The sequence below is a fragment of the Cucurbita maxima genome, unplaced genomic scaffold (assembly GCF_002738345.1).
Source record: "Cucurbita maxima cultivar Rimu unplaced genomic scaffold, Cmax_1.0 Cma_Scf00121, whole genome shotgun sequence".
NCBI lineage: Eukaryota > Viridiplantae > Streptophyta > Magnoliopsida > Cucurbitales > Cucurbitaceae > Cucurbita > Cucurbita maxima.
The window spans coordinates 48420-70210 of NW_019272137.1; the positions used below are offsets into that span (position 1 = coordinate 48420).

Consider the following 21791-nt stretch of genomic DNA (forward strand, 5'->3'; position numbering starts at 1 on the left):
GTTAAATTAACTCATACTTAAAAAAATCATTTCTCTCTTTTGGAGATGCGGGATATCGATCCCCGTACCTCTTGGTTAGATATTGCAATTGTGAAGAAGTAAGTCCTCCTTATATAAGTATCTTTTCTTTTTCTCTCGTACCCACCTTATACATAACATGTTAAATTAACTCATACTTAAAAAAATCATTTCTTTCTTTTGGAGATGCGGGGTATCGATCCCCGTACCTCTCGCATGCTAAGCAAGCCCTCTACCATCTGAGCTGCATCCCCACAATTTTTGCACCACAAAACCCTAAATTTTTCGTCATCAATAATAGTGAAAATGAAGAAATATTGCTACACAACAGGTCATGAATAAGGAAAAATTGAAAAGAAACAATATATTTGATAATAAATAGTCTAATTTTTGGAGATGTGGGGTATCGATCCCCGTACCTCTCACATGCGAAGCGAGCGCTCTACCATCTAAGCTACATCCCCATGATTCTTACATCATAAAACCCGATTAATGTCCCATCATCAATAATAGTGAAAATAAAAAAATATCAAAATATTAATAACAAATAGTTTAGCATGCGAGAGCGCTTACCTCTCGCATGCTAAATGAGCGAATAGAAATAAAATATTAATAACAAATAGTTTCTTTTGGAGATGCAAGATATCCCCTTAATAATAAATCTAAAGATAAAGGGTATCGATCCCCATACCTCTTGCATGCAAAGCAAGCGCTCTACCATCTAAGTTATATCCTCACAATTCTTACGTCACAAAGTCCTATGCATCTCGTCATCAGTAATAGTGAAAATGAAAAACTATCCCAGCTCATTAGGTCCTAAATAAGAAAAAATTGAAAAGAAATAATATATTTAATAATCGATTCAATTGAAGATGCAAGGTATTGATCCCCATACTTTCCACATGGAAAATGAATGCTCTACCATTCGAACTACATCCCTACGATTCTTACATAAAAAAAACCCTAAACGTCCCTTCATCAATAATTGTGAAAATGAAAAAGTATATATGCATATTATGTCATAAATAAGGAAATATTGAATAGAAATAAAATATTAATAATAAATTGTTTCTTTTGGAGATGCGAGGCATCGATCCCCATACCTCTCGTATGCTAAGCCGCAACTCTCGCATGTTAAGCGAAGCTACATCCCCACAATTCTTGCATCACAGAACCCTAAATTTTCCATCATCAATAATAGTGAAAATGAACAAATATCACTACTCAACATGTCATGAATAAGGAAAAATTGAAAAGAAGTAATTTTTAATAATAGTGACATGAAAAACTATCCCGACTCATTATGTCGTAAATAAGAAAAAATTCAAAAGAAATAATATATTTAGTGATCGATTCATTTTGGAGATGCAAGCTATCAGCCCCAGAACTTTCCACATTAGAAGTGAGCGCTCTACTATCTGAGCTACATCCCCAAAATTCGTACTACAATCTCTTGAAGGAGCATTTTGAGAATCAAACTCGAGACCTCTCACTCCCAGAGCTTCTTATACCACTTGAAACGTATGTATGAAGCCTTAGGCCTAGGTATTAAGTTTGTATTTTTTCGTATTGCAGGAAACACGTGAGGTCCTCAGAGGTAGAATGTGTCTTGGAGAATAAAGCCTTGGGATGGGATGTTGTATTAAGAGCATGATGGTAAGTATAAAATGTTGAATATGAAGTTAGGTTGATTAGAATGTGTCTTGGAGAATAAAGCCTTGGGATGGGATGGGAGAATAAGTCCTTCGATAAGAAAAGAATTAGACATAGGGGCATTTCAAGAATCGAACTCAAAACCTCCTCTTGCACCACAAATGAGAATCATACCACTAAACTAAATGTCTTTTCTTGAACACCCAATATTTTTAACATCTACTTAAATATATTTTTCTCTCGTGAAAAGTTGAATTGTTATAATATAAAAGGGTTATCAAACAACCCAACAACCCAACAAAAGAAACAAACTAATCAATTTGGGTTGGATTGATTCGGTTTAGTTCATCAGTTTGTTTGATTTAATTTTTCTATTTTGTCTCATATGACAAGAAAATAAAGTTGTATTGAATGCACCTTAGTTTCATTTATGACAAACTCATATGAAACATAATTGCATTAATAGTACTCAGAGTTGGAGTCTATAAGTATTTCATGAACTTCCGTGCAATTCATGCTTCATTAAAGATGAGATAAACTTTGGAAAACTTTAAATTACTTCATGTGGAGCTTCAATTACTATATGCTAGTTACAATCTTTAGGATTAATTAATTGGACACAAATTCATGGATTTAGGGAATTTTTTGTGTAATTATAACTACAACTTATGTTTTCAAATTTATAGGAGATAATTTAGGTAGTTGTTTTTATGAGTCGTAAACTTGTTTCTTTGCATAATATGGATTTAGTTGAACTATTATTATCGATAAGATGGAGAAATGGAGAAAGAAATTGCCTTTGAAATGACTAATAGACTTAGGTTCATCGTCGTTGTTTTTTAACTTGTGATTTTGCAGAAAGTTTAACGAATATGAACTGTCATGTCACAAGAACTTTAAAGTAAATCAAGAATATACCCTAAACATCATTCAAGATGGCAATAAAATGGAGTTAAATTGAACGCACTTTAGTTTCATGTTTGGCATGTTTAAGATAAAGCATAATTGTATTAATGATCTTAAGAGAAATTCCTATTTTATTAGAGGAGACCAATTTTATTTAAGGTACTAGGAGTTCAAGAATGTGGATTTGAATCTGGTTAAGAAACAGTAAGATTTGAAAGTTTTGAATTCTAGACCAAATTTGTATCTAATTATTTCTTTTTATGACTAATTATAAATTAAGAGAAAAATATTTTTGTAAAGATAGATTAAACTCTAAAGCTTTGATGACAAAACCATGTTTAGACTAGCAGTTTAAAGTCAGGAGATGCGGTCACAGGTGTGATTATTTTGGATGGGTTCGTATGAGGGAGTCTTCAAAGATTGTGCACTCACAGATGGGGTTGTTATGCAGCGTTAGTTTGTCTTTGTGTTTGAGTTTTTTTGTACTTTTTTTTTTTTGTAATTCTATCCCAAACACTATTTTTTTTTTTGTTTGGATAAGTTTGAACAACACCGTCTTATAATTTAAGTTTATTTTATATTTAATGTGGTTGTGTTTTCTCAATCTTATTTTAATTTTACAGCATTATTTTATATTAATTTAGTTTTATTTTTATTTGTTTTAACTTTCAATTTTAGTTTCTATTTGAGTTTTGAACCCTTGAAATTTGAGTTGTGACAGATTCGTATCAGAGCAACCGGATATTAAATTATATAGATTTTTTCTTAAGATAAAGAGTCGTAAATAGAACCCTAGGGTTAAGTAAAAAAGAATCAAACACTAAATACTTTGAAATTTTAGGTGATATATTGTAGAGGAAGCTGATAAGGTCTTCAAAGAGCATGTGGTCGTGTCTGACATTTTAGGTTAACAACCTGTTGAAAAGAAACAAGAAATTCTGATACTGGTAATTAACTACAAACCTTTGAATAAGGTTTTAGAATAAATAAGATATCCAATCCAAATAAAAAATGATTTGATAAAAAGAATTTAGAGTCGAATGTTTTTATAAAATTCGATATGAAATTGGGATTTCGAAAAATTCTAATTTCCTAAAAGGACAAATATAAAATAGCATTTAATGTCCAGTTTAGAAAATATAAGAGGAACGTCATGCGATTTAGGCTAAAAAACACTCCATCCGAATTTCAGATGATTATGAATGATATTTTCAATCCTTTCAAAAAATCTCAATAGTTTATATTGATGATGTGTTGATATTTTCTAAAACCATTAAGATGAACACTTTAAACATCTACATACATTCATTAATGCAATCAAAAGAAATCAGCTAGTTGTGTCCATACCCAAAATCAAATAATATCAAACTCAGATCCGCTTTCTTGGATTTTAAATTTATTTGAGCCTTATAAAACCCATTCAATGGTCCATTGAGTTTGTCTCAAACTTTCGTGATGACTTAGCCTAGAAAAGCCAACTTCAAAAAAAATTTAGGTTCTCTCAATTATGTGTCCTAAATCCTTCAAGATATCAAGCATATTTACAAATGTCTTGATGAGTGTCTTGAAAATAATACAAAGTCTTGATTTGTAAAGGATATCTCTACAACCCAAAAAAATCAAATCATTAGTCAAATAAACTCTCTACTTAAGTCTTATTGACCCAAGGGCAGATCTCATAGTGAAACGTGACGCATCAAATATCGGATATGGAGGTATCTAAAATGGTCAAAGAGGACAGGGAATCAATTATCATATTTCATTCAAAAGCCTCTAATAATACCATACAAATTACAAAAACAGTAAAAAAAAAAATATATATATATTATTTCCATTGTACTTTGTGCACAACAATTTTAAAGGAAATTTAAAATAAATCCAGCGTATTTGTCATAGTTCAATTACAATAAATCAAGAAAAGAATTGAGTGGCAATAAAATATCACTTGACATTGGAATGTAATGGGAGGACTTTTTATCTTTTGGAGTTGAATTACATTTAAGATTATTTATGCTATGTCTTATTTTCTTCAATTTGTATTTAATAACTTTGGGTAGTTTGGAGATGAACTACATTATGTAATATTCATGTTTGAAAACATTGTGGAATACAAAAACTTTGTGTTTGAAACTATTTGGGTGTTATGTTTCTTTCAAACCTTGTTTTAGGTTTGGTGTTAAAATTTATTCATTAGATTAGTTATGATCAAGCTAATTCTTGAGTGACTCGTCTTGGAATCTAAGAGTGACAATCATAGATTCGAAGTTCAATCTAAGAGTTATTTATCCTTTTAATCTGCTCCTTGTTGAAATCAATTTGTTAAGTTAGCTTTCTTTGTGAAAGTTTGCAAGGATACTACGACCTCTAGCTTTGCAAAATCTAGCATTGTTGGCGCTTATCAAAATCGCTGCCAAAATAAAGTTTAACAAGTGGTTCTATGGTGTAGTGGTTAGCACTTTCGACTTTGAATCTAACGACCTATGTTTAATTTCCGATAGGTAATCCACCAATTTATACAAAATTGGTCCATAGCCAATTCGGTAAGGTCACTTTTGGACCGATAATGTGTATAAGGGGTCACTAAGGTTGAGATCATACCAAATGGGTCCATAGCTCAATGTTAGAGCATTTGACTGCAGATCAAGAGGTCACCAATTCGAACCTAGTTGGGCCATTCTATCTTGGATAGAAATTTGTTACACTTTTTGGACCGACATTATGTCTAAGGGGTCACTAAGGTTAAAATCCTACAAAATGTATCCATGGCTCAGTGGTAGAGAATTTGACCGGTCACCCATTTGAACTTTGTTGGGCCTTTCTATTTTGGATAGACACTTTTTACACTTTTGGACTGACACTCTGTAAAAGGGGTCACTAAGGTTAAAATCATGTAAAATGGGTTCATAACTCATTGGTAGAGCATTTGATTGTAGATCAAGAGGTCACTAGTTCGAATTTGGTTGGGCCGTTTTATTTTGGACAGACAGTTTGTTCGATTTGCTCCCGACCACCGAGATCCAAGCACCCACTATGAACATGGTTAAAAACGCCCTTTTATTTTGGACTCGTTCGATTTGCTTCCGACCACCGAGATCCAAGCACCCACTATGAACATGGTTAAAAACTTACAATTAGGTACTCACTCATGTTTTCCATATTTTTTTATGTAACCAAGAGTAGTTTCCCTAGACCAACAACCCCACCAAAACTATTTTTGATGTTTTAAAATGATTTTTTTTAACCTTTCCCTTATTTTGTACTAGGAACCTATAAACTCTATTTTAAATATAATGTAAATATATATGTTTATTATATTTTAATAGTACCTAAAATATTCATGAACTTTCAAAACTAGTGCCCTTTAACATTCTAAAATAAGGTTCTAACTACGAGTGAGTTGCCTTTTTATTTTCACTCACTCTTCTTCTTCAACCTATGACCCAATAATATCATTAATATTTCATTTCCTTGTTTTTTTAGCTTTTTAAATACCCTTATTTCATTCTTAAATCTATAAAATGTCTCCTATTTTTATTCATTTTCTCTTTTCTTAAATATCAAAATCTTAAAAAAAAAAAAAAAAAAAAAACTCTCTAAAATATTCTTATTTGCCAGTAATTTTATAATTTAACATTTTAAAAATCGGTAAATTAAAAAATCCTACATTAATATATTCGTAATTTCATGTAGTCTTCATAAGTTTGTCGGCAACATTGTTTGTTGTCGAGCTTGATAATGTGAGTTTGTAACCCATCCGTTAGGGTTCTTGGAATGATTCTCCAGATTATCCCTTCCATGTTGGGAGTTGGACCATGAGTCTTAGATGAAGGAACCGTTGGTTTACCGCCCCTAAGAGTTAAGGAAGCATCTTGAGGCTAGTTTCACATAGTATCATTATCTTTGAGATAACAATTCTTTTCTATTTTATCTAAATTTTTTAAATATGGGTTCATTTCTAAATGCATGCTAACACCCTTATTGTTAAATAAATGACATGAAACTAGTTTCACATAGTAACGTTGCCTTTTGCTCCTATTGGTGGAAGGATAATAGGTGTAAGCGTGACAACCAGACTAATTTTGCTTTATTTCTAAATGCAGGTAAAAAAAAAAGTAGAAAAATGAAAACATGTAAATGGTAAACTCCAACATTTCAAAGAAATAAATAAGTTTTGACCCTACCATGCTAACTAGAAAACAAATGTTGACTTTGACCCATCCCTATTATCTTTTTTTTCTATATTTTGAAACTATTTTAAGCACTTTTCTCTCGTACTCCTTATAATTTTACCTTTTAAGTTTGTAAATATTTGTGTAACGGTGACGATTATGATTATAAGTCAACTGAGTTGAGTGGAAATAAATTTTGAAGATGAAATTAAAGTATTAATTTTGATGTCATCTTTACCTGAGTTATGGGATATTGTTATTAATGAAATTCAATCCGCATTAGTAATTCACAATGATAATATTCAAAATACTTTGACAAGAATGGTCAACCTAAGATATTTGAAACAAATAAATATTTTGTCCTCTATGATATATCAAATCACTCATTTGAGAAGAAGTCTTATTAGATACTTTTAAGCATTNTTGGAAGATTTAGCTCGTATGAATTGTTATTGGTTTGATAACAATAAAAACTGTCATTTTAGTATGGTAAGGATCCACGTGTCCATGAAAATTCGTTAATGCTATATTTTTCTTATATTGACGATAATATCTCTCAACCAAATGCATTAGTTGAAAATCTATTTAATATTTTTCTCTTCTCCTTTTCTTTTTTGGAATAGTCTTATGTCTCCATTCCATTTGAAAATTGATATTTTGTTGGGTAATTTTAAACTCATTATTTTTGTTTGTTCATTCCACCTAATTTGTAAAAAAGGAAAAAATCATACCACCAAACCAAATGCCCTTATAGTGGATCTATCATTTTTAGTTGCCCGTATGTATTTGTTTTCCGCACCTCAATATATGAAATTTATCGACATATTTTTGTGCTTTAGAACCTATTATTATTGTCACGTTAACTTCACATGATCTATCACAGAGTTGAAGCAGCATTGCCACTAGAGTCCATGCATTCCTTTAGGATAGNTGCTCAGTATTAAAATTTGATAGGCGAACTCATATAGTGGGTTATTTTAACGTTATTTAAACCTCGACCTATTTGATTGGTTCAGGGTCTTAACTCACAGTTATTTGGATTTTACTTTCATATATCCTTAATTCATACTTGGTTTAGGGTTCATATAAAAATCCAAGCGATTTCTACAAGTATTTCTTAACAAAGANTCCATGCATTCCTTTAGGATAGATATGTTAAAAATTAGGCCCCTTTGATAATGATTTCGTTTTTTTTACAAAATTATGTATTTTATCCTTTTATTGAAAAAAAACATTTGAATTTTAAGCAAAATTTCCCTCCAAACTAAGTTTTTGAAAAATATTTTTATTTTTTTTCTTTATTTTAGTTTTCAAAACTACTTCTNCAAAGAGTCCAAGGGGGCTACTTGCCTCGTCGTCGACGTTTGGGACCTCCATTCTTGAGCTTCCAGTGTCCGAATTACTTCAAATTTCCTTCCACATACTCCTTATTGTGTCTAGTTTATGAAACCATAATGTTTTTTATGAGAATCGGTCTGGAATGGGGTTAAAATTGAGAAAACCAGAGAAAAGATCAAATTTTGAGTTGACTTCGACAATTCAGTTGAACTGTCCGTATCATCGCTTTCTTCCTCTAAATTGGAAGAAGATGTGCATTTTTCGCATCGCCGCCATCTGAAACTCGGCTTGTACAGCCCATTTACAGCGTTTTTTTCCTTGATTTCTTCGTGAAACTTAAAGATGGATGTTACAAGAAAGGGCTAGGGATTTATTTGATACCTTCTCGTGGATCGTAGCCTAAGATATTCGCTTCCAAAGTTCATCCAAAATCTGATTTATCGTTGGAGATAAAACAAACGATTTCTTATTGGGTAGCCGATTCTAGGGGTTTCAAGGCCCTATTTCTTCATTTACAGCGTTTTTTTTAGGAACCTCTTTGAGTGTAGAACCTTAACTCCTAGAAATCGTTCTCGGTATGCAACTCACTCGAAATGCCAGATTTTCGATCTCGTGGGTAGTTTGTTCTATGACGTTTCAGCTCTCGATTCCTTCATCAAGTTTACTCAACTTCTTCCTTCGAAGCTAGAGGAATCCTTAATTTGAAGGAAAAGAGATCGTAGAGAGGAATTCGACTCTTATCCCCAATTTAATTTCGAAACTTATTTCCTTCAATTCAGCACGCTCTCGAGGTTATTTTTCTTCGTGGTCTTTTATGGAAGCATTCCTTTGGGTAATCTTGTTGAGAAACTGTAGGAATATGTTTGAAGAGAAATGGGGGAGGATTTCACTAGAATTTGGAAGAAATCTGAGAGTAGGAGACCCATAATCTAAACGCTCATTACCTTCGATTGGGGGATCGACCTTTCTCAATTCTTATTCCGTATTGTTGCTCCTACTTCAGACTTTATAGGAGGTTCTTAAACCAACATTGAAAAACAAAAGAAAACAATAAATAGAAAAAGAAAGAATCGGAATTGATCGATATATTTTTTCAAACAAACGAAAAGAAAATGAAAGACAACATAAATCATGATTCAACTAAGTCAAGCCCACTCAAAAATTTGATTAAGAATAAGAAAGAAGAATCTCTAATCAAAATACTAAACCTAGGGTAATAATTTTGAACTCATTCAAAAAATTTATAAGGAAGATTTTAATTATCTCACAATAAATTAAGAATTCAACCCATTGAACAATAAAAAAAATAATTTTTTTTGATTGGATGAGAACTAAGGAAGAAATACTAAGTTGTTCTAGATTAATCTAGAACTTTTGTTTTGAGTAATCCATGGATTATACCAATCAAATTCTTTATTTTAAATTTGAATAAAAATGAAAATTCAAACCATGGATTATACTAAGTTGTTCTCATGAAAATTAGTGTATCTTGTATTTAAAGATGAGAAATGAATTTGGAGATTCTAATAGTTCCCAAGGAGTTTCAAGTTAATAATGAATTATTAAAAAATAAATATTTATTATTGAACATGTTCGTTGTACAAAATGATGGACAAATTATTAAATATCAAACCATAGGTATTTTATTAGTTCATAAAAATAAGTACTAAATTAATCAAAGATATCAAGAAAAAGACTATCCTTACAAAAAGAGTTTTAGTAAATCCATTGCAATAAATCAAAAAATGAATGAAAAGAGAACCAAAAATCATTATGATTTGCTTCGGGAAAATTTCCTATCACCAAGAAGTCGTGAGAGTTCAGAATTCTAATTTGTTTCAATTCTAGAAATAGAAATGATATCCATATAAATACATAATTTTACAATGCAAATAAGAAAAACTCGTGATCAAGTTTTAGATAAAAGTAGCAAACATATTGATAGATATAAAAATAAATTCAAGTTCTTTGTCTGGCCTAATTATCAATTGGAAGATTTAGCTCGTATGAATTGTTATTGGTTTGATAACAATAAAAACTGTCATTTTAGTATGGTAAGGATCCACGTGTCCATGAAAATTCGTTAATGCTATATTTTTCTTATATTGACGATAATATCTCTCAACCAAATGCATTAGTTGAAAATGTATTTAATATTTTTCTCTTCTCCTTTTCTTTTTTGGAATAGTCTTATGTCTCCATTCCATTTGAAAATTGATATTTTGTTGGGTAATTTTAAACTCATTATTTTTGTTTGTTCATTCCACCTAATTTGTAAAAAAGGAAAAAATCATACCACTAAACCAAATGCCCTTATAGTGGATCTATCATTTTTAGTTGCCCGGATGTATATGTTTTCCGCACTTCAATATATGAAATTTATCCACATATTTTTGTGCTTTAGAACCTATTATTATTGTCACGTTAACTTCACATGATCTATCACACAGTTGAAGCAGCATTGCCACTAGAGTCCATGCATTCCATTAGGATAGATATGTTAAAAATTAGGCCCCTTTGATAATGATTTCGTTTTTTTTTTCAAAATTATGTATTTTATCCTTTTATTGAAAAAAAAACATTTGAATTTTAAGCAAAATTTCCCTCCAAACTAAGTTTTTGAAAAATATTTTTATTTTTTTTCTTTATTTTAGTTTTCAAAACTACTTCTTGACTACCATTGAACAGTATTTATATTGTAAAATGGGATTAACTTTTTTTAAGTTTATGTAGTTTCTTTTTATTACTATGTTTACTTCTATCTCATGTTACTCCATTTGTATTTACTTCGTTTTAGACAAAAGTTCACCGTAATTAATAAATACATTCACTAGAAAAATAAACTTGTTTGTATCAAGATATATTACAATGAATATGGAGAAAAGAAATCCCAAAAATAAGTAGAAAGTTGAGAATTTCACTCAACCACACAATATCAAAGCTTACTATATGGCTCACATGAAATTCTACAAGAATGACATGAAACTTATAAATGGCATAGACCATGCTCAGATTTTGAAGGGAAAATTCTGAACTTGAGAGATAATTTCATTCATCACAAATCTGATTTTTACCTAATAATTTGTGGGTATTTATAGTCTCCCCACAAAAGAAGTTAGTGGCCGGGATTTAATCTCGATCCCCTTGATTCTCCACAAAAGATGAAGTCAATTTGATAATTCTACCATTACAAACTTTATGAAATTAAAAATAAATAAAGTTTTCTAACAACTCATGTAATGATGCTTGCAACTTCATATGATCCTTCAACCGTGTAAATATTCACTTTTGAAGCTCCAAATGGTCCTTCCTCAATCTAATAAGCTTGTAACACATGAAATAATAGTTGAACCGAGCCTATCCAATTTTGTAGATGGAGAATGAATGCTTGTTGAATCTTCTTAGCCTTGGATCGTGTAATAGATATAGTTGAAACATTTGGAACACCGTGGTCCTTATCATCTTCCTCCTCTTCAAAAGGATTCGTCCTCGAATCAGAAAATCATCACCTACATCAATAGGACTCGAGTCAGCAACATTGAAAGTAGGATGTGCTGAAATTCTCATGGAAGATCATTTTATATGCATTGTTATTAATTCTTTAAAGGACTTGATAAGGGTCATCCCCTCTTGGATGTAACTTTGTCTTCATTTGAGATGAGAATCACTCCTTGCGAAAATGTATCCAAACCCAGTTACTAGGTTGAAAAATGATTTCATTCCATCCTTTGTTAATTCTTGAAGTAACATTGAAATTTTGTTTCTCAATTGTCTCATTCCCATCTTTATGCAATGTTTTGATCTCATTTGCATTACTTGTGGCTGCTTGACTCACAAAAATATTAGATGATAGAAAGCAAATCAAGACACGTAAATGGATTAAATCCATAAACAACTTCAAAAAGAGAACAATGAGTGGCATACATTCGTCCCAAGACTTCATATTCTTACAAATAATAGCTCTAAGCAATGCTTCGAATGTTCTATTAACCAGCTCATTAATCAAAAGATGACATGTAGTTGAAAACAATAATTTGTTACCCAATTTATGACTTAAAATTATTATAAATAATAGCTCTAACCAATAACCACCTCAGATGACATGGAGTTGGAAACAATAATTTAGTACCCAATTTATCTACCATACTTTCCAAAAGTGACTTAAAAGTTTAACATCCCTATCTTTTTTTGTGTGCAGCAAACATTGGAAACAATGACTACAAAATGTATAAACATCGTGCTTCATGGCAAAAGTCATATGGATAGCATTTTCTCCCATGTCTTGGTTTCGCTAACTAAAGTTTTCCAATAACTTCCAAACATCATTACCTTATATAACCTCTTGGGATAAGGATTCATATAAAATTTTATAAAATAAGATCTACTGATGAATTTCATAGCATTTGAAGGTCATCTAGGTCATGAGCTGAAGGTAAATTTCCTTAGGGGCATTATGGTTATTTTACACCGTTTATTGGTTTACCTACTTATCCTTATCCAATGACCACAAATTTCATATCCAACCTCAATATACTATAATATGCTCAGTATTAAAATTTGATGGGCAGCGGAGCTCATATAGTGGGTTATTTTAACGTTACTTAAATCTCGAGCTATTTAATCGGTTCAGGGTCTTAACTCAGGGTTCTTTGGGTTTTTTTTCATATATCCTTAATTCATACTTGGTTTAGGGTTCATATGAAAATCCAAGCGATTTCTACAAGTATTTCTTAACAAAGAGTCCAAGGTGGCTACTTGCCTCAGTCGCTGACGTTTGGGACCTCTATTCTTGAGCTTCCAGTATCTGAATTACTTCAAATTTCCTTCCACGTACTCCTTTTTGTGTCTAGTTTATGAAACCATAATGTTTTTATGAGAATCGGTCTGAAATAGGGTTAAAATTGAGAAAAACCAAGAAAAGGTCAAATTTTGAGTTGACTTGGATAGTTTAGTTGAACTGGCCATATCATCGTTTTCTTCCTCTAAACAGGAAGAAGATGCGCATTTTTCACATCGCCGCCATCTGAAACTCGGCCTGTACAGCCACATTTACAGCATTTCTCTCCTTGATTTCTTTGTGAAACTTAAATATGAGTGTTACAAGGAAGGGTTAGGGATTGATTTGATACCTTCTCATAGATCGTAGCCTAAGATATTCGCTTCCAAAGTTCATCCAAAATCTGATTTATCGCTGGAGAAAAAACAAAGGATTTTTCTATTTGGTAGCCGATTCTAGGGGTTTCAAGGCCCTATTTCTTTATTGAACCTCTTTCATATCCTTTCTTCAAGCTAAAGGAATTGGTTTAGAGGAATGTCTTTGAGTCTAGGACCTTAATTTCTAGAAATCGAACTCAGTATGCAACTCACTCAAAATGCAAGATTTTCAATCTCTTGGGTAGCTTGTTCTACGACGTTTCAACTCTCAATTCCTTCATCAAGTTTACTCAACTTCTTCCTCTGAAGCTAGAGAAATCCTTAATTTGAAGGAAAAGAGATCGTAGATAGGAATTCGACTCTTATCCCCAATTTAATTTCGAAACTTATTTCCTTCAATTCGGCACGCTCTCGAGGTTATTTTTCTTCGTGGTCTTCTATGGAAGCATTCCTTGGGGGTGCAGAAACTGATTGGAATCATTCTTGCTCGACGAGTCATCATGTATCCTCAAATTTGATTTTCAAGTTTTTCTTGAAGTTCTTCAATGGCGGATTGAATTGAGAGAATGGTTTCTGGGCACTTTCAACACTCTATTCCTTCATAAAACTTGTGGGTAATCTTGTTGAGAAACTGTAGGAATATGTTTGAAGAGAAATGGGGGAGGATTTCACTCGAATTTGGAAGAAATCTGAGAGTAGGAGACCCATAATCTAAACGCTCATTACCTTCGATTGGGGGATCGACCTTTCTCGATTCTTATTCCGTATTGTTGCTCCTACTTCAGTCTTTATAGGAGATGCTTACACCAAAATTTAGAGCTCCAGAATCTTCGTTATTTAGATGTTCTAAGAGAAATGGTGGAGGATTGCTCTTGAATTTGGAAGAAATCTTAGAGTAGGAGACCCATAATCTAAACGCTTATTGCATTTGATTGGGGGATCAACCTTTCTCGATTCTTATTTCGTATTGGTTCTCCTACTTCAGACTTTATCGGAGGAGCTTAAACCGACATTGAGAGCTCTAAAATCTTCGTTATTTAGAGATCGAACTTTCTGGATAGTTTTTCGGAGATATCAACTCCAATCATAGCCTTACCGACCTTGGCTTTGAATACTAGTCGTTGGATGTGATGATCCGTGCGTGTTCATTGAGATCATATCAAATTTTGGAGGAGATCCAATGGTTGAGATTTGAGTTTGAAGGATTTTGCTCGGATGGTCACGGTAGATGCTCTGATTCTAATAGGAGTGGCATTTCTCTAATTGTCCATTCTTTCAGGGGTATTTTGGTAATTTTCCACATTTCGAATATTTTATTATTATTTTTCTCGAAAAATCCATAATATTTCTACAAATTCCTCATTGTTTTTTGTTCATTTCCCCTTATTTTTTAATCTTGAGATTCCTTCTACATAAGGAATTACAAATCTGGAAAGATTTTTTATAATTGATAAAATGACTTTTTTGCCCTTTTCATTTACTTTTTTCTTTCCAATTCTTGAAATCACTTGTTAGGGTACTCAATTAACTAAGTCCCTTGTTCTTGCTTAAAACTTTAATTTTTTTCCTTTCTAGGTCTTTCATGGGTGGCTTATTCTTACGGGATCTAATTTTCTTCATGTTTGGGGTGTTACATATACAAACTCGTTACAAACACAAAATAAGAAGGAGACTCAAAAGAAGAACTTATGGGCAAATAATGGTTACTTTTGGGTATGGATCCTAGCAACTTATTTAGCACGTTATTCACATAGTTCTATGTACTTGGTACATGGATTATTGATGAACTTAGGTTTATACATAATGTCTTGGGTTAGGCTTTAAGAGTTGAGGTTTTAGCTTAGGAAAACATTAGAGGGTAACCTAACATGGACTGATTCGTGGGAAAACCTACTAGGACTTTGAGGACCTCTTTTCTTCACCAAACTTATGGGTAAACTTATTTAGATGGTGCAGGAACAAGTTTTGAAATGAACAGTAGACTAGTTCTCGAATTCGAGGTAAACCCATGAACACGATACCCCAAAACAAAAAACTTGTATCTCTCGATTGGGTACTCGATTAAGCTTGCTTCTTGCCCCTAATAGTCTACCCTAATTCATAATTTATAGACGGATTTTCCACTACCATTGAAACATCTAGAATTTCTATAATTTCATTCTTGATTTTTTTGAATCTTCTGCCAGAAATGTCTTCTCCGATCGGAGCCTTCCTTTTTTAAGCCCCTTGTAATTATTATTCTATAAAAAATTTAATGATTCGGGAAGTTTATAAAAATTAGAAAAAGTACCATCTTCTCAATGTTTTTTTCAATTCTACTTGTTATTTGCTTCTAGATAAAACTTAGTAGGGATTATACACGGTCTCTTATTGGAGACCTTGAGTGTTGCAAATTCTCCTCTCCTTTGAAAACTTTCGGTCATCGAAAGTGCTTATTCTAAAATAGGCCAGGGTACAAGGTTCTTATTTGCCTTCTGTTTCCCAAGTGGCTTCTTCTACTCTATGATTCTTCCATAGGACCTTAACAAGAGCGATTTCCTTGTTTCTCAATCTTTTGACTTTCTTGTCTATTATTTGAATCGTGTCTTCTTTATACGTTAGGTCATCTCTCAAGAAGAGAGTTTCATGAGCCAGTACGTGCGAAGGATCTAGGGTATACTTCCGTAGTATGGATACATGAAAGATATTACGTACTACAAACAAATTTGGGCATTGCCTGATTCTAGATCCAATCCTTTCTAATATCTCAAAGGAATGGATAAACCTAGGGCTTAGCTTCCCCTCTTTACCCTACCTGAGCACCCCTCTCATGGGGTGCTACCTTTAGAAATATATGATCCCCTACCAACAATTCCATGTCCTTGCGCCTTAGATCTACATAGCTTTTCTCTCGACTTTGTGCGGTTTGTATCCTAGCTTTAATCTTCTAGATTGCGGCGTTGGTAATTTGCATAGCTCTGGTTCGATAGTTCTCGTTTGCCCCCCTTCTTCCCAAAAGATAGGGGATCAAAATCTTCGTCCGTAGAGAACCTCATATGTGGTTGTTTTTATGGTTGCTTGACAACTATTATTATAAGAGAATTTCATAAGGGGTAGGTACTTATCCCAGCTTCGTGCTAAATCGATCACATATGCCCTCAACATTTCATCCAATATTTGCTTGAGCATTTCTGTTTGACCATCTGTTTATGGGTGGAATGTCGTACTATAACTGCGTACCCAATGCCTTTTGTTGAATTTTTCAGAAGCGAGATTTAAATCTGGCATCTCGGCTTTTGTTAAATTTCCAGAAGCGTACCCAATACCTTTACTGATGAATATTCATTTTTGATGTTAGCAAGAGTAGCTAAGTTGGGAGATTGTTAGACGGAAGATTTGAAGGTCACACGTGTTTTATCCACGTTCAACCCACCTAATACAAGTTTATTACCTGACTATACAAACTAAAAATACAACTTGCTTATTCAATCTAAAATTAGTGATTATTTCTTTTTTAAATATAATGAATTAGCGGAAGTACCTTTACTTATGAATTTTGATTTTTAATATTAGCGGGGATAGCTCTGTTGGGAGAGCATCAGACTGAAGATTTGAAGGTCACGTGTTTGTTATCCACGTTCACCGCACCTGATTCTAGTTGCATATCCCGACTATTCAATCTAAAATTAGTCATTATTCCTTTCTGAAATCTCAATGAATTATCGAAAATACCTAACGTGTTCTAGTTCACCGCACCTTATACAAGTTGGATAACTTGAATATCTTATTAAAAATTAGTGATTATTTCTATTTAAAATTAAAATGAATTAGCGAAAATACCTCTACTGATGAATTTTCATTTTTAATGTTAGTGTGGATAGCTCAGTTGAGAGAGCATTAGATTGAAGATCTAAAGGCCTCGTGTTCAATCTTGCATAATTTGACTATTCAATTTAAAATTAGTGATTATTTCTTTCTAAAATTTCAATTAATTAGCGTAAATACTTTTACTTAAAAATTTTCATTTTTAATGTTAGCAGGGATAGCTCATTTGGAGAGAGTCAAATTTAATATTTGAAGGTCACGTGTTCGATCTCCATGTTAACCACAGCTATTTCGCATAACTTGACTACTCAATAGAAAATTAGTCATTATTTCTTTTTAAAATCTCAATGAATCAGCTAAAATACCTATACTGATGAATTTTTATTTCTAATGATTGCGGGGATAACTCAGTTGGGAGAGCGTCAGACTGAAGATCTGAAGGTCACGTGAGACTGAAGATCTGAAGGTCACATGTTTGATCCACATTCACCGAACTTTGTTTAAGTTGCATAATTTGACTCTAAAATTAGTGTCATTAGCGATTCTTTCTTTTTAAAATCTCATACTCAATGAATCCACGTTCACCGAACTTTGTTTAAGTTGCATAATTTGTTTCTTTTTAAAATCTCATACTCAATGAATCCACGTTCACCGAACTTTGTTTAAGTTGCATAATTTGACTCTAAAATTAGTGTCATTAGCGATTCTTTCTTTTTAAAATCTCATACTCAATGAATTAGAGGAAGATCTGTCATGTTTTTTATCCAACTGGCATAAGTTTACCTTTACTTTTTGAATTTTCAATTTTAATATTAGTGAGCAGGTAACGTGTTTGATCCACGTTCATTGTATTAGCGATTATTTCTTTTTAAAATCTCAATCTCAATGAATTAGAGGAAGATCTGGCACGTTTTTTATCAAACTGGAATAAGTTGACTAAGTTGCACAACTTGACTATTCAATCTAAAAAATGTGATTATTCATTTTTTTATGTTATCTGGAATGACTTAGTTGGGAGAGCATCAGATTGAATATTGGAAGGTCTTGTGTTTGATCGACATTCATTATATCTTATAGTTTAGTTGATTATAAATTCTTCTTAAAATATAATGAATTAGTGGAAATAGCTTTACTTATGAATTTTGATTTTTAATGTTCGCGGGGATAGCTCAATTGGGAATGAATATCTCAAGGTTACATGTTTAATCCATGTTCACCGCACTTGGTTTATGTTGCATAAGTCTATTAAGTTGCATAACTTTATTCAATCTAAAATTAGTGATTATTTCTTTTTAAAATATAATGAATTAGCGGAAATACCTTTACTTATGATTTTTTTTTTCCAATATTAGTGAGGATAACTCAGTTTTAAGAGCATCAGACTCAAAATCTGAAGGTCACGTGTTCGATCCACGTTCACCGCACTTGATTCAAGTCACATAACTCGACTCCTGACTATTCAATTTTTTAAAATCTCAAAATTAGTGATTATTAGTGATTATTTCTGAATTTTTATTTTTAATGTTAGGAGGATAGCTCAGTTTGGAGAGCACCAGTGAAGATCTAAAAGTCACGTGTTTGATCCACGTTCACCGCACCTAATTCAAGTTGACTAACTTGCATAACTCGAATATTCAATCTAAAATTAGTGATTATTTCTTTTTAAAATTACTATATAATCTAAATTTAGTGATTATTTCTTTTTAAGATTTCCAAATTTTCATTTTCAATGTTGACGGGGATAGCTTAGTTGGGAGAGCGTAATATTGAAGATTTGAAGGTCACGTGTTTGTTCGACCTTCACCACACCTGATTCAATTAGTATAACTTACTATCTTATCTAAATTTAGAGATGATTTCTTTTTAAAGTTTCAATGAATTAGCGTAAATAATTTTACTGATGAACTTTCATTATAATGTTAACCATAGATAGCTCAATTCAATTGGGAGTGAGTCTGTAGATCTAAAGATAGCGTGGATTCCTAATTCTTTATTTGACTATAAATGCTTCGTAAGACATTTAGTAAAATGACTCATTTTATTGCATGGAACAATAAAATTGATCTTCCCATAGAATTGTCAATACATTATACTTTCAATGTTGCTAAGTTGAGTCCCTTTGATGTAGGTGATGATTTTTCTGATTCGAGGACGAATCCTGAAGAGGGGGATGATGATAAGAATCACGGTGTACATTCTACTTTCAATGTTACTGAGTTGAGTTCTTTTGATGTAGGTGACGATTTTTCTGATTCGAGGACGAATCCTTTTGAAGAGGGGGATGATGATAAGAATCACGGTGTTCCAACTGGACCTATTACACAACCCAAGGCCAAGAAGATTCAACAAGCATTCATACTTCATCTACAAAATTGGATAGGCTAGGTTCAACCATCATTTCATAAGTAAATATTTGCACGGTTTAAGTAGCGGATGAAGTTGCAAGCATCATTTCATGAGTAGTTAGAAAACTTTATTTATTATTTTAATTTCATAAAGTTTGTAATGCTCAAATTGACTTGGTCTTCTGTGGAGATTTAAAGAGATCGAGATTAAATTAGGGGCACTATTTTTTTTTTTTTTTTGTGGGGAGACTATAAATACCCACAAATTATTATGTAAAAAGCATATTTGTGATCAATGAAATTGATCTCTTAAGTTGAGACGTTCCCCCTTATAGAAATCTGAACATATCTTTGTCGTTTTTATGTTTGATGCAATTCTTGTGGTAGATTGCATCTGAGTTATTCAGTCAAGCCTTGATCAAGTTCGATTGTGGAGTGACTAAATTTTGAAAAAGGTTCCAAATCTTGCTTCTCACTCTTGGATCTCATAATCTAATTCTAGTTTATGTCTTGCCAAATCTTGCTTTTCACTCTTGGATCTCATAATCTAATTCTAGCTTTATCTCTTGGTTTATCCAAATTTGGTATAAGAAGATGTCAATTTCTTTAATACAAGGGTTCTTGCTTCTACAAAAGCTTGGCTCGTTGGGCTGAAGATTACGGTTGGTCTATCATCCTTCAACGGGATCTTCTATCCCCATGGACTTGCTCTGATGCAGTCGTTCTTCTAACGCCGATGACACATCCAGTTGTCGAGATTGGTAATGTGAGTTTGTAACCCATCCATTGAAGTTCTTGGAATGATTCTATAGCTTATCAATTCCATGTTGGGAGTTGGATCATGGGTCTTGGGCGAAGGAATCCTTGGTTTACCGCCCCTTGGAGTTGAAGGAAGTGTCATAAGGCTAATTTTTTTTCAATTTTATTGATTTGTTTGAGTGATTTTATTTGATTTTATTTCAATTTTGTCAAACTCAGTAATTACTTTATGTGCTAGATCAAAATAAGATGCATAAAAAGAACTTGTAGTAATTAGTTTATTCATCGACCTTTAATCTTAAAAGTAACTTAAAATATTGCAATATCGTGATTCAATCGCCTATTATGAAATTAGGCTCGGACTAAAAAAATAATATTTTTAAAAGATGGAAAAATTCATGAACCAACCAAAATATGTATTCAAAGATGAAGAATTCACAACAACAATCACAAACAATATTAATAAGCATCTTGTCTTCTGGTTTGTCACAATTTCAAACATGAACAAACCTCAATTTCGAGCCGGTGAGTATTATGGATCATAATCGACAATACTTTGCAAGTAGCTTTGAGCATTCACAAAAGGTCGAAAGTTGAATTTCTTTAGAATTGTAACCGAATAACATATGATTATTGTTGAATTTCTAAAAAATATACCACAAATTTCATTTATAGATATAAATGGAACCATTGATATAAAACCGTGATTATATAATTGCGTCTTCACTAACAAACCCACCTCAGAGTGATCATCTTCACTAGAGGCTACAAATTAATAGCCTTCCTCGATTACTCAAAAGTGAAGTTTTAAGAAGCAATATTTGAGCAAGAAAAATCATGTTACATGTTTCTGGGATACCACGGAGACATCAATGCAAGCAANTTGATAAATTTTTTGAAATAATTCTTTTTAATTAATGTATCGTTATCACATCGATGTCTTAGTTTTTTACAAATGACATGTTACCATATCTATTTGGTATCATATTTATGTCTCGTATCTATATCTCATTTTTATTTTTGTGACTCTGAGATATTTTGCTTTTATAAATTATTTATGTCTCGTATCTATATCTCATTTTTATTTTTGTGACTCTGAGATATTTTGCTTTTATAAATTGATATTTTCACGAAAATATGTTTAATTTATGTTGAGATGGAGAATAAAAATTGACACTTGAGGACGTTGATACTTGAGACTTTGATTCCTCTTAGTGTGAAGCTTGCATCTTGCAATTACTTGGGTAGAGAATGTGTTTCACTTAAAATTCACTCAAGAGAAAATAATCAAATAACGAACCATATGCGAGAGAGGATAACTTTTTTTTTTTTAATCTTTGAGAAATAAGAAAGAATAAAAATTAAAACATGACATGAATGACATCTTCTTGAATCATTGTTTTGTTCTAGTAAATGTATATAAAAAAAAAAAACCTTATATATTTTTAGATATAATTTAAGATTACCTATTAAAACTCCATCCAAACTTCTACTCATAAATTTAGTTATTATTTGTATACAATTGTTAACATGTAAGAAAATACACGTACAAAATATTTATACTTTTGGTAATACACTAGTCTCGGTTGTTTGACTAAAACAATGCAATCATTGTCCAAACTAAAGAATTTGATTCGAAGCTATC

The 21791-nt window shown here is 32.2% G+C and overlaps 1 non-coding gene across 1 annotated transcript; it reads right to left on the reverse strand.

Moving 5' to 3' along the window:
• Window positions 1-409: 409 nt before the first annotated feature.
• On the reverse strand, window positions 410-482 carry TRNAA-CGC. The gene has a single exon. It is a non-coding gene; the product is annotated as a tRNA-Ala (tRNA).
• Window positions 483-21791: the final 21309 nt, after the last annotated feature.